This window comes from Neopsephotus bourkii, unplaced genomic scaffold (genome assembly GCF_033783945.1).
Source record: "Neopsephotus bourkii isolate Nb327-2 ecotype Australia unplaced genomic scaffold, CSIRO-AGI_Nbou_v1 NB_318, whole genome shotgun sequence".
Lineage (NCBI taxonomy): Eukaryota > Metazoa > Chordata > Aves > Psittaciformes > Psittacidae > Neopsephotus > Neopsephotus bourkii.
Window position 1 is genome coordinate 4,364,831 of NW_026900826.1, and position 15,073 is coordinate 4,379,903.

Sequence of the window (15,073 nt, forward strand, 5' to 3'; positions counted from 1 at the left end):
TATTTTCCCATTGTTTCCCTTTCCTTCCCACAGCAGCATTCATTCTGACACTGCTCTTCCAAATGATGGCAGATGTCTGGTGCCTTGTAGGTCAGCTTCCTAATGGAAGAGAAACCAGTGACATCAAGTGTGGGTGTAATTTAAGTGTTACTTGTTCTATTTATGCAGGACCTCTGCTCAAGGCTTCGAACAGAAATTATCAAATTGCCTCTAGGCGATCTCTTCCTTCAATAATAAACCAAACAGCAGAGAGCAGTTCCCAAAGAGCAGCTCTGCCTCAAAAATTGAATTTAATCAAAAACCTAGGCAGAGAGCAAATTCTCCCGCTGCTCTCATGCACCCTCTCCAAAAGACCTGTCATTATACTGAGGCTTGCATAACCAAAGCTAACAGCAACACAGCATGTCTTCCCAAGACTGAACATATGCTCATAGGCTAAGGAAAAAGTATACTTGAAAGTCTGCATGTAATAGCACCATCTGTTGACACCCATCATACCCTGTTATTTCCCATTTAGAGAGGCAATGCTTAAAGGTCAAGAAGTTTGAGGCTCTGTTGTGCTAGACTTCCTGTAAATATGACAGTCAGCCTCTCAAAACATTTATATATAACACAGAACCACCAGCAGTTACCAATGACTAGCAAAAGGGCATCACTTCTACAAGCTTTGTGTGAGGCAGCTCTTTAAATGTGGGACTTTGTGTTTCAAAACACCTAATGTAAAACATCTGTGCTAAAACCCCATATTTGTATGAAACTGTAATTTCTCTCATTCACTGGGATGTTGTAAAAGAGAGGAGTTATATTTATAGCCAAGATTACCAGCCAGTAGCTGAGCTGAAACCTTGGCAGGCATCCATTGAAGATGACAGTGATCCACTGAGCTGTGTCAACAAGGACAGAGCACAGGGAAAAGAAGCAACCGTAGAGGCAGAAATACAGTTGAGGAACAATTCTGAAAAGACTGGAAAAAAAAATCAAAGAGGTAGAAGAAAAAATGACTGCAAAGGAGCACAGAAAGTAGTCACAAAAGGACTATGAAGTCAAAGATAACAATATAGACACATGCCCAGGCAAGTTACTAACGGCGCTGCCTGTTAAAACAGGCTCCAGTCATGACACTGCAAGAGTTAGAAGGGCCAAAATATGGTTTACCTTCTAGGTTGCCCTGTGTGGATTCAGGAGTCAGATTCACTGATGCTCATTGTCACTTCTAACTCACAATATTTTATGTTTCTATGAAAATGGTAATGATCTACCTCTTCTTCCTCACCAACAGTGTCCTTGCTGTCCCCATCTGACTCTCCAGCTGCTTTCCCCACATTCCTTCCCAGTTCAAATTCTTATATTTCTTTATAAGAATGTCCCAGCACCTTCACCTCCAGACAGCAAAGTTCAGTTTTGAAAAGCCTAAGCTGGTTCTAAGGGGACACCTGAAAGGTGATAACAGAAAGCAGAAGCCAGAATGGCATTTGCATAAACAGGAATATTAGAAAATGAGAGATCAAACATCTCTAAAGGACATGCTGACATACTAATGTAAATGCACAAGTCAATAACAAGGTTTTTGGCATATCTTATATATTTCATGTTCAATAAAAACAGTTTTACTAATTCATATTGAATAAAAGGTAGAGACAAACTGCAGACTAAGACTAAGAAACTTTTCATCCAGCAAAAATATCGCTGAAAGCTAATGAAACTTCTGTGCCCTTATCCAAAAGATGGAGAAAAGATTTCTACAAACTATATGCCAACAATAGCATTTGTATACAAATGTGCATGACTAAGCTAGCAATGCAGAAGAAAATTTTAAGGTTTCAAACCATTGTCACAAAATCTTTAGAATGAATACATTGAAGGCAAAAAGCAAACAAAAAATTAGCAACATTTAGAGCAGAACAAAAGGAGTTTATGATAGAGATTAGTGTTCTAAATAGTAGTGGAGCAGAGAACTTGATGTCATTTTCCCCTCTCTCCTCCACCCTCCTCCCAGCATATTCCCCATGGGCGATACCCACCATGCTAGCTGAAATGACAATTGTTTGTCTATCCCATAATTAATCACTCTATGTTCCAAGCCATAGTAACTTCATAAAATTAAGACCTTTCGTAAATATAAGTTATAAGGATAAAAGACCATATAAAACTGATTTAAACTTCTTGTACCTTTATTGGGTCTCTGAAAAAAAAAATCCACTTTGAAGCACATTATACAAGATCTAGTTTCTAGAACATAGAACTAGTTTATAACAGAGCCTGTCGAACAAAATAACTCCCACGTAAGTCAACACTTCCCTGTGAATAATCACTTTTTCTCTGCAGATTGCAAGCACTGGGTAGGAGCTTTGTTCTGACATGAATGAAGCATGTTAGAATCATGAAATAATTAAACAAAGACTGATTTGAACCTATGCAGAAAAAAAATAAAGTTAATCGGACTTAGCTAATCCAATTCTATGAAGCAGTATGTGACAATATTCTCTTTTCAAAACTTTTGAAATCATAAAATAATTCTTCATGAAGATACAGCAGTAAAAGCTAATGTCATTTGCTGTTAACTAATTGTCTTGGATTTTTCCCTTCTGCTCTTGATATACATTTCCATCTTTCAATATCTTCATGAATTGGATTTCTAATTTTAGGTGCAATTATGATTAGTACCCCCAAATAACCTGCCGTATAAACTCTGTCCACAAGAAATGATCAGTGAATATATTTATGTTTTTAATGGCTGCATTTTCCAGCATAATGCAACCCTGTTTCCTAAGGTGCTGAACAATGTTTAATATCTTGTGTTACTATGAAACTAGTAGAGAAATAGGACTGCAGTAAAGGGAGTAACAAGATGCTAACCTATACATCATTCAAGACCTGCCTTTGAAAGTACCATTGTTTAAAAAGTTACATGTGAACACATGGCAAACAGGAGAGATGTGGAAAATATTACCTTCCTAGTCATTCAACTGATCATTAGAACTGTCTGCACTAAAACCAGTAATGCCAGATATATAGCCAAAACAACTAGAAGCCACACAGAAATTACATGAACATTTGACATGAGCATTACATGAGCCTCCAGAGGAAGGAAAACATATAAATGGAAAAAAAAACATATAAATAAACAAGGACAAAAGACAAATAAAGAGATAGGCTAAAATCACACACAGAATTCCTTGCGAATAAGCAACTCCAAGGTTTGCAGTTGTTTCTAGACAAATCTGTGTTAGAGTACGCTCCCTTCATGGACAAAAATCAGTTGTCAACAACCAAACAATGTCAAATTAAAAGGTAGTGATTAAATTTTAACCTGAGCTGTTTTCTACATCCCCAGTACCTGTGCAGCTGCTTTAGATTCAAAGCATTTAAACATATAAATAAAGCATGATCTGATGTCTTTTCATAGGCTATTATATAAATATATATTTAAAATCTTTGAAAAAAGAACCACCTCAGTTTACATTCAGGATTTGACTCAGAACTATGACAAAATCTAAATCACTAGTGCTAAAATCTCACTTAGTTGTGTTCACTCAGTTTCTGTTTGAGACTATTCCAAAGAAAACAACCATAGGTTTTACTGAATCAACCATATGATAGAAAGAAGGAACAGATGGAGAACAAGACTGTTTCATTGCATTCACAGATGGAGGAGATTGTAAATGATATATTCAAGATATTTTACACCACTCTGTATTTTGAGTAAACAATGAAATAAGATACCAAAAGGCTATTGCTGCTGTTGGTCTAAATGACAGATCTTATTTGCAAAACTACGCTAGGCTGCTATACTTGAAACACATCACCTTAAAACAGTTTCCATTTCTGAACTGCCCTCATTCCTCTCTTCCAAGAGATCAGTTTTGGTAACTACCGAGTACAGCAGCTTAATCTAAACAAATGCCAGATGAATTAGAATCAGATTCCTAGCAATTCTCTAATCTGATTGCTCTCAAATGGAAGTATGTCAACAGTATTGACCCAATAATCAGACAGACATTCTTAGGATGTCATATGAAAAAAGACTTACTACTTTAAATGAAGAGGTCATGCGAATCCACATGAGATGAATCAAAGTAATAAATGTGTTCAGCCCATCTACAAAAAATAAAACTTCAGTTGCACCGCTTGTAAATTTTAATGGAACATTTTTCTATGTCATATTACTAACCACAACTGAGGTATTTACTGGGAAAGAATATGCAGAAGTTCTCTCTTATATCATCATGAAGGAAAAAACAAACCAAAACAAACCCACAGAAGTGGTTAGTAAAACTTGTGCTTTCCAGACAAAACTTGCAATATGAACTTTTCTTCAAAAAAGACAATATAGTAGTTATATAAATATGAATGCTTAATACTCTGTCCACAATCACCTATTTTGTTCATTTAATGCAACAGGTTTTTCCTACAATAGCAAATTATATCAATTTAATGCAATTCATTTTTAATATTTCTTATTCAAAAGCTACAAGCCCAGGAGATAGTTGGATTCAACAGAATTTTATTAAGAATATTTCAGTAAGAAATGAAATTTCAATTTGTCATTTATACAAATATGAAAATATTTATCGATATTTATTGTCTTTAAAGAGCTACAGCTATTTTTAAATAAAATGAGATGTTTCTTGATTTATATTATGAAAGAACCAACTAATTTTCTGTGACACTAAGAGGAGCTATGTCAACAATTTGGGCCCAAAGGATTGTTAAAATAGCCAATGAAAATTCACAAATATTCATGAACTAAGTGAAAAACTGAAATCTTCAACTATTCTGCTGAAACCCATAGTTATTCTCACCCCTAAACAGAGCATTCTTCTGAAAAGCAATTTTGGTGTCCATATGTATTTTATAGCTTTAAAACATTCTGTAATCACATTTTCTGCAACAGAATTTGACTGTTTAATCCTAGACATAATTAGTCAACAGTCAATATTTTGGCAAATGGGAAATGATATGTCATTTAGTTAAACCTTAAAACAGAGAAGGAACCAGTTCAAAAATAAAGCAGATAAATTTATTAAACATAGTATTAACAGTTAACAAATAAAAGCAAAAGTATGGGGACTTCTATATAGATAATAAAGATTAGGAGCAAAAAATATACTAATTGACATTTTACTTTGTACACTTGTCAGTATTACTGTGAAATAACCAAACAACCAATCTCTGAGTAGTGCCAAGTAAAGAGCTTATTCATTTCTTCAATCCATTCGTACTGCATAAAACCATACCACAAAATGGGAGCACTAGTACTGACTATTTCCCCACAAATTATGAGATGACTTTGTTGCCAGCTGCCTGGTAGGTTATTTCTCTAATAACCCACCCTAAGTCAGGTAAATAAATAAATAAATAAATAAATAAATAAATAAATACAAAAATCACAGCCAACACATAAAAACAGTTATAAAAGTTATATTTTAAAAGCATATTTGAACAGCAGCTGTTGCGATATTCAAGAGGAAACGAGTGTATTTCAGTAAAAATAATTAAAATTCAATTCAATTGGATAAAAATCTTGACAGTTGTCAAGCACATTGGAATGTGCTGCCCAGGGAAGTGGTTGAGTCACCATCCAGTAAGGTATTTAAAAGCACTGACATAGTTTAGTGGTAGACTTGGCAGAACTGGATTAATGGTTTGACTCAATGATCTTACAGGTCTTTCCCAACTTAAACAATACTATTCCATATAAAGAGAGGTTATTTCCTCTTTGTAACTCAGGTTTATGGTGGTGAAAAGTTCAATACAGTAAAGACTTCCCTACATGATTAACAGACTTAAACAATAACATGTTTATGTAAAACAGCTATTCCTATTGAATCTATTTCAGTTTCAGACTTTAAAACACGTTCTCATTACAAGACTGAGAGCTTAATATTTGGACTCCAAAACATGCAAGCATTAATAATATTGGTTTCCTTAAACAAGCAGGCATAGACAAGCTTTGTTTATATCATGTCACTACATATCAAATGGATCAACCACCTCATACAATGTACCTTGACAAACTAAAGACTGATCTAGCATCTTTCCAGGTCACACATCCACTTATTTGAGACATATAACATTTACTACTTTGAATGATTTATCAGCAACACAAGGAAAGACGCGCTATGTTTTGAAAGACTAAAGAGATGCTTAGATAGCAGTAGCTCCTAACAATTTTCCCATCTCTTTTGTTGATTTCTTCACACTCTGAGTTCCCAAATGGAAAAGTCAGAACAAAATGGCCATCTTCTACATATTAGCTTTGTTGATAACATATTGTTGGCAGAAAAAGTATTTAATAAAGTACCATTCCCTATAAGCATGGGGTGATTAACTGCAGATCAAATGTATTAACTATGCATCAGGAGTTAGCTACAACATAGATCTTACAATGCCACTCTCAACAGAGCAACTTTTCCTATTACACTAAACATTCCAGTGCTGCAATTAATGAACATAGGTATAAATTAGCTTAGGTTAAAAATAAATAAATAAGCCCCACTAATATAATAAAAGGGGAAGCATTTATGTGCTGAGGTACAATAAAGCAATCTGTATGATTTTGTATAATTCCTCCATGCAAATTCTTCTGCCTCAGAAGGACAATGTAAAACCCCCGAATCATGTACAGTTAGTTCAGTGGATTAACTTCACACCAGCAACAAGTTAATACGCCCAGAGTCAACCCAGGGTCAGACCACTGTATCCATTTAAGTGGCACAGCTGGTCCTAAGATAACTCTATCCCACACAGATTATAATCCTAAGGGATAACCTAAAGTTTTCAAGTCCCATTTCATACAGTGCACAGTCTCCCCATCAGTATGGGTGATACAAAGAAAGCAATATTATAAAACCACTACCATACGCTTCTGATTCAGGATGTAAAACACTCCAGGGCTATGTCTGAAAGCAGACTGACCAGTGCACAGATCATCTAAACCCATGCTGCCTTGGGGACACTCCAAGGATGCCACTGTACCACAAGACACTATCTCCTTGAAAATATACAGGGCAAAAGAAATAAAGATCACAGCAGTTAAGGTTAAATTTAAATAACATTCCATGATACAAATAGAGAAGTAATCACTTGGTATATGCAATAAGCTCTTAGCTAAGAGCTCCTTCACTTGGATTTCCAATCCAGGATTATAATAGTTAATTACATGAAGCCACCATGTTACTGTTCAATATCAGTCAAAAAAGTAAACTGAAGTTTAGGTAGCAGTAAGAAAGAAAACAAAAGACTAAAACACTATTATGCAGTTCATGGGGAACTCTGTCTTAAATACCATCAACTTTTGGTCTCCCTGTCCTCAAAAAGATTAAATAGAACAACAAATAGCGCAAAGAAGGCTGACAAAGATGAGAAAAGGTAATAAATTGTTTTGTATTCTGTCTGATAAACAAGGACTCCTCGGTTTTTAAGATTGAGAGATAATTTTGATAGAAGTCTATAAAATCAAGGCTGGAATGGAAAATAAAGCATACCAAAAGACACATGCAGGTGGCAGATTCCAAACAAAATACGTCACCCTTCACAATAATCAGGAATTACACTAAGAAAAAAAAAAAATTAGGTGCTTTCTTCATGTATGGGCATTCCTATTTGTTCAACATCTTAAGTAAGTCTTAGAGAAAACCAAATCAAGTAAGGCATGAGTGAGCTCAACAGGGAATCATAAATCAGCAAGATGAGAAGGATCCCATTAAAAATAGGTCAAGTTACACTGCAATATTAATTCTCCTCAAAGTGCAGGTTGCTTTATCTATGTGCTGTTTTCTTAAACTGCAAATGCCTTCAAGTATCATGAATTATTTTACGCAAAACAAGTACATATTAGTGTCTAAGCAGTTCAAACAGCACAGAACTCTTATTCAGCATTGCAATGTTTTCTCATATTTTCTCAAACAATGAAAAAGAAGATACATACACACACACACTACATAGGGAGTTACTGATGAAGCAGAATAAATGGGTCACACAGTGTTTCTAAAAGTCTATTATTGTGAATGCACATGCCCACTAATGGGATGTAAAACCAGGTTCTCAGTAAGTAGGTCATGCAGCGTTTTTGTAGTCTATTACAATATACACATGCATACTAATGGAATACAAAACTGGATTCTGTAAAAGTAAGAAGATTAGAGCCCAAAAAAATCCTATGACATGGATGGCATCTGAGGAGGTTGCTCTATCAGACAGCTGTATATAGTTGTCAGGGATAATCTGTTTCCTGAAATATTTCTTTTCTCACAGAGTTGCTTGGAACAGCCTCTAGAGGAATCATGCTTTTCTGTTAGCTCAGGGCAATAGAAATAAAGCTCACTTCTAAAACTGGATATTAAAAGTGATTCTGGCTCTAGAGACCATTTCTTTATATAGTCCAAAGTTTAAGAAAATTAAGCTAGAAGGTGACAGAAACAAAACTAAGCACAAAATCTTATTCAAATCTAGCATTCATTCTCTTACAATTTTGTTGGCAGACTAAGCTTACTTATAAAATAAAAAATATTTTGAATCGGCATAATGTATACCAACAATAAATAAATCTACAGCAATATAAGGGATGTAAAATGATGCAACTAAAATATAAACATGTATCTTTGTCATGTTTAAGAATACAAAATATCTTTACTTAACCCTCATTTTATTTTACATTCAAATATATTTTAAACCTACCAGGCAAGTTAATTACTTCTACAGAGTGATTTTTCACAACAAAATCAATAGCGAAGCAAGAGATCTGAAGATGAAAATACAACCTTACTTAAAGAAGCATATTATACATTATGAAGGTGAAAATTTATTGATCTAGCTAGTTGCAACACTACATACCAGGTGATGACTCCACTGGGATCTAACTGCCCAAGAACCTGAAGACATTCACAGCTTAAGCGCACATGCAAGGTTTGTGTCCTGGCTTTGCATAAGTAATTTATATATTTTTTTTAAACTAGGCTTCCCTGAATGAAACAATTAGCACATCACATACTTCATCCTTCAACACAGGAAGCTTGCTGAGGCCCCTCGCCTTTCTTTAGTTTGAGAAGTACAAGTTCCTTTCAGAACGACAGTACATTACAACCTGTAATTCATATGGTGCTAATGCCTGCAAAAGAACACATCTGCATCTTGTCAGACACTTGACAGCCTAAATACTTACTTGAATTGTATGCATTTGTAAACAGGCTACACAGATTCCATGATGTCTGTCCAAACACACTAGCAGACAACAGCTCATAAAGAACTTAGAACTTTCTAGAGGTGGATGCAGGTGGATATTTTGGAATGGCCTCAAAAAAGCAAAAAATCAGAGAACAAATTTCTGAGAAAAAGCAGCTAAAATTCATATCTTTATTGTTTTCGGTTTGTGTTGTTTGTCAAATAATTTCAGATTATTCTTTCATCCTCTCACATTCTCTTAGCCATCCAGCACAGCCATGCAACTGGAACCTAACAGAGAAATTACATACTTAGTACTTCAGTTACTCAGACTGACATCAGTGAGGGAGAGCATCTTAGCAGCAGGAGAAGACATAATAATTTTCAACTCCAGAGGCCAGTTCAGATTTTAGGGGTGGAGAGGGGGAATTAACTTTTTACAAATGAAAGTTATGATCAGCTAAAAGCTAAGGGGTGATGATTGATGAATCTAATCACAAGCATCAAACTCTCTCAGCAAACCACAACATTCATAACAACCTCCATTCATTCGGTAGCTTTATATTTCTTTCTTTGGCTAATGGAAAATACAGCTAGTGCACAGCACAAAAGAGGAACAAACCCAGCATGCATCATCACTATCTTTGCTAAATTTATTTCTAGATCAGGATTTATAACAACAAAAGTTACTCTGACGAGTCTGATGAGACCTCCTATTCCTTGTTATCCCTCATTTCACAAGCTTTCATAGTATTTTGCATCACAAGCTGGGATTCAAGCTAGAAAATGTAGCTCTCTAAATAAATAATTCCAACAGTCAACTGTTGAATCTCAAACGATTCCCTCAAAGGTTTAATTTGTACAGTAACACAAACCTTTTAGTGGATGTGGGATTCATTTTGTTTGGTGCCACCCCTTCTCCCTGAGGACAGGGGGGATCACTCCCACCAGGTTAACCCAGAAGAGGATGACTCGCACCACAAAAACAGGGCCCACCTCCATTATCCCCTAGAACTCTAATTCTGCATGGAAAATAGAAACAAGAAAGTCTTTCTTTGCCTTACCAGAGCCCAGAATGGACAACTGCTTCTCCTCCTCTGCCACCATCTTCCTTAGCTGCTTTCCACCTTCCTGCTGGCAGTTCCTCCCTGACACCATTTTCCCCCTCTCTCAGGGCATGTCCCAGTTGTGCTGGACATATCCCTGCTGATATCTCAGAGAGACTGGGAGCAAAACTCAAGTTTTACTGAGAGCCAGCCCAGGAACTGACCTGCAAGTCCTGAAGACCCATGTGCCACAATCATCCCCTCAGCTGCACCCTGCCGCTCCTGAACACACTCCTCTAACTAGTACTGCCCTGTCTAGAGAGACTCCCCTTAGGCTGCTCTCACCCCTCAACAGACCTCCCCATAAGAAAAACAGCCACTGACTGGTAGCAGAGAACTCACCTCAGTGCCCCTCCCAGCCCTGTGGTCACAGGTGTTCCCATGTTTCCTGATTTTAGCCCAGCTGTGGGCAGTAATGAGACCATCCACACTCCCTGACCAAGCTGCACATACTTATTAGGGCTTCATGTCCACAGCTGAAGGAAAAGAAGCCAGATATATTTGGTTGGGGCAGGGATTTATGGTTTTTGGTTTTCTACACTCGGAATTTTAGCAAGCTCAATAATACTCTTTACTGCTGTGTTGTGAGGTAATTATGCTGTATGAACATCACAAAGACAACTAATCACTTGTATTTCTTTAACCTAAAAGAATAAATCCTCTTTCCAATATAAACTATGTCTTCTTGTTCCAATTCATACTTCCTCCCCTGTCACATGAAAACCATCATTTCTAATTAGCAACATAAGTAGAGGGAAGGTTGATTTCTTTTTTTCTTTTTTATTTCTTTAAGTCTGGAAATGAGAGCAAGGAAAGATAACATAAAGTAATTGTGCAAGCTCTGTGCATAAAGGCAAGCAGAAAACACTGAAAACAAAACACCCTGAGACAATGGAGAAAGATTTATCTGAAGCATACATATGCATATTATGAAATAACACTGATCTTGCGATGTAACCTGCAAAATTATATTGTTTATATTCTAGAATTAGAAAGCACAGTTCTTAAAAACAAAAGCTTTTTTTGGTACCTAGGAACTTTAAAATGAGCTTGTAAAACCCAAGGGACCGTTTAGCCACCTATATGATAGTTATCATAAGTAATTTTCTGTCAGATTTTTTCCACCAGCAAATAACCCTTAAACAATGAAAGGCCCAGCACTGTTGAAGGAGCAACAGGCTCTACAGTGAGAAAATGTGTAGACTACATCCAATATGGAAATTACATTGCCATAATTTACTGACCTGCACCCAGGTTTAGGTTCATCTTCAGCTGTTCTCACCACTCATGGGGGAAGACTTGCAACATGCCACTCATTAAACAGCAAATGCATTTTGTTCTGCACCTGGATGTGAAGATGGTATCACTTACTTCTTGTCAGCTTATGACCCTTACAATTTCTTCTGCACCTCTGATCTCGATAGAATCCTCCAAGTAAACAGCTTCATAAGGGTTCTTGACTTTCAGCAGCTATAAAAAAAACTCCCTAGTGCTGGAGAAACAGAGCAGATTATTTCAATCTAAAATGGCCTTCTCATTTCTGATGCCTTCACCCTGAGCAGCTTGCTTTAGGAATCAAAGGATAGGAAACGCCATTCAAATACCTTTTTTTAACTTATATTTTGGGTTTGGTCTGACACAAAGGTTTTGACATGCCCAATTCTCATGTTATGAAGGAATCCAGAAATAACCAAGTAAATAATAATATGCAATCAATTAATGTGCAGGGGAGAGAAGAGGAATCATAGAATCATAGAATAGTTAGGGCTAGAAAGGACCTTAAGATCATCTAGTTAAAACCCCCCTGCCGTGGGCAGGGACACCTTGCTCTAAACCGTATCACCCAAGGCCTCATCCAACCTGGCCTTGAACACTGCCAGGGATGGAGCATTCACAACCTCCTTGAGCAACCTATTCCAGTGCCTCACCACCCTAACAGGAAAGTTTTAACTCATTACCCCTTGTCCTACCACTACAGTCCCTAATGAAGAGTCCCTCCCCAGCATCCCTGTAGCCCCCCTTCAGATACTGGAAGGCTGCTACGAGGTCTCCACGCAGCCTTCTCCAGGCTGAACAGCCCCTACTTTCTCAGCCTATCTTCATATGGGAGGTGCTCCAGTCCCCTGATCATCCTCGTGGCCCTTCTCTGGACTTATTCCAACAGTTGCATGTCAATTTATGTTGAGGATACCAGAACTGCACACAATACTTCAGGTGAGGTCTCACGAGAGCAGAATAAAGGGGCAGGATCACCTCCTTCCACCTGCTGGTCACGCTCCTTTTGATGCAGCCCAGGATATGGTTGGCTTTCTGAGCTGCAAGCGCACACTGAAGCCGGCTCGTGTTCATTTTCTCATTGACCAGCACCCCCAAGTTCTTCTCCGCAGGGCTGCTCTGAATCTCTTCTCTGCCCAGCCTGTAGCTGTGCCTGGGATTGCTCCGACCCGGAGAACAGTGAGAATTCACAGTGAGAATTCACAGTAAGCTGTCTGCATGGGCTGCCTCCAAACAGCAGCTAAGGATTACCTTATATGTGCAGTATGTTCAAATAATCTAAAAAATGCAGCTGTTGATCAGAAATAAAGTTTGTCTGAAACCACCACCAAGCTTTTTACATGGTATTCTCTAGTAACATGTGTTTTCCCACTCGTTCTGCAGAACTATCTTTCAGTGTGAACTATGTGCTCTGAAAGAACAGTAATTACTCTAGAGCCTGAAAGTCTTTTTCACTCTGGAGGATTGGAGCAAATTCTTCTAAGAAATAATCTGTATATAAATCCCACTAGATGACCTTTATGGAATCATCTTACCCACAGCCTGTGAGTTTTCCTGCACAGTCTGGACAATTTAAAGCAGATAATTATAAAGAGCTTTGGTTTTCTTTCTGAATTGTGGGGTTTCTTTCCAGCCTCACACATGCACTGCCTGAAGGTGACACTGAGGCTCAGTGGCAACAGAAGAACAGCACATAATTCTCCTGGGTGTATTTTAGAAACATAGCAGAAATGTAGCTTGTGTGGAAAACCTCTGTCAGACTCATTAAGCAATTACAGTAATTTCCCAGAGGAATATAACAACTCTTCTTGTAATAACACCCTTAAAATCTGTTATTCTTATAGATGCACTGCATTACTCTGTAATTTCCCATTTCACAGGCTACTTCAGTGGACAGTGGTTAAAAATCATTACATGATAACTTCCGATCACATTCTGTCAACATCAAGAAGCATTTCCAAGATCTTAAAACAACTTGTCCTCTACCACAAAAGAGGTTTTAATAAAGACATTTGCAGTTTAATTTTGTTTTGCTTTTTTGTTCTGCCCTGAAAACAATCTTTTTTTTTTTTTTTAATCAAATGCCATTATTTAAGCACAAATGTTTACTTCAACATTTAAATCTCTGAAGTTCTTAGCCAGGAGTAAGCATGTTGCTCTTAAATTCAGAAAAGTGATTATAAGAATGCAAAATTGTGCTAAGGCCAAAATTACTCTTAATAGAAAGATCTCAACAAGCTTACTGATTCAAATAACAAGAAATGATCTTCAGTTCATAACATTTTAAACAGGGAGGTAATCTACTCTTGTGCCTATCCATCTGGCTCCTCAGCATGAAAATACCTGCCAAAGAGCCCAGTTCACAACAGTCACTCTGTCGTGGGAAAATTCCACACACATTTCGTGAAATAAAAAGATGACAATTTTGGAATGTGATGACTCAAATTCCCCTGCAAATGCAGGACACAAAAAACTCGACATATTGTACAAACACAGCAGATTTCACACTATGCATGGCACTGAAACAATACTCGTATTTTACATAGCACACTAAAAAACAACTGAAAAAGAAAAGATGTAGACTGACTGCAAAGGAAATTGATCATGATGGGAGTCCTAACACAGAACTGCATCACCTTTTGCTCAAGTTAAGAATGAAAGCATTTTCATGCCGACTTGTCTATAATGGCAAAAAATTATATGGAGAAAGTTAGTAGGAATAATTGCTCTACTCTTCTGTAGAGGTCTAAATATTTACAAGTGTACATGATTAATGGTAATCTTTCACTGTCATCACTTCTCAAAAGAAGAGAACACTAATATACATCACTTCTACCATCCTATATTATATTGTCAAGGGAAAACAGAAAATCTAAAGCTAGCTTTTATACCTTATAGAATTGGAAGCCATCAAACACTAAAGCATCTCTCATGGAGGTCTCAGAAAAAGAAAAGCTGGCTAGCTGGCCAAGTGGGAAAAATTACCCCAAAGGAAAAATCTTTCAGCAAAACATGCATAAACAAAAAAGTTTATTTCTTGTTCATTTTCTTATCAATGACGGTGAGGAGCACAGAGCAGGAAGAAGGCAGAAGGAAAGCTTTTCTCTGAAACAGAAAGGAAGGACATACAAGCCTCAGTGGAAACCTCTTATAGGAAAGATCACTAAATTAGGACTAGGCTAGGGAGATTCCCTAGTATTACTAGTCCTGATCAATCAGCATAGTCATACTGACACTCTTGCAGAACAGCTGGCTCCATTCATTCAGAAAGTTAATAATAAAGCAGTCTGAAAGTGACTTCATCTTTATTTTGAAAAGTACTGGAAGGGGAATTTAGTCACATCCTGCCAACTTGAACATTTAGCTCTGAGGTATCCCAAAACTTTTGTTTTAGGTAAATTGACCTAAATTTCCATTTCTTTGTTAACATGAATCTTTGTAAATATGGAGACAATAAGCACTATGGCAGAAAAGTTATTGCACAGTTTCACCTTCTCTGAATCAGGGAATTTATGCTTTTTCTGTTTATT

General features: G+C 37.0%; 1 long non-coding RNA gene across 2 annotated transcripts in view; it reads right to left on the bottom strand.

Annotated features, from left to right (window-relative positions):
* Positions 1-10,682, bottom strand: part of LOC133209080 (uncharacterized) — a 34,440-nt gene extending 23,758 nt beyond the window's left edge. The window contains exons 1-2 of one of the 2 annotated variants that reach the window (XR_009724585.1): positions 10,611-10,682; positions 10,227-10,365 (exon numbers count right to left, since the gene is read on the bottom strand). This is a non-coding gene — a long non-coding RNA (uncharacterized LOC133209080). Of the gene's footprint in view, positions 1-10,226; positions 10,465-10,610 lie in introns of those variants that run through there. The other variant, XR_009724584.1, reaches the window with a different exon arrangement.
* Between the last annotated feature and the right edge of the window lie 4,391 nt (positions 10,683-15,073).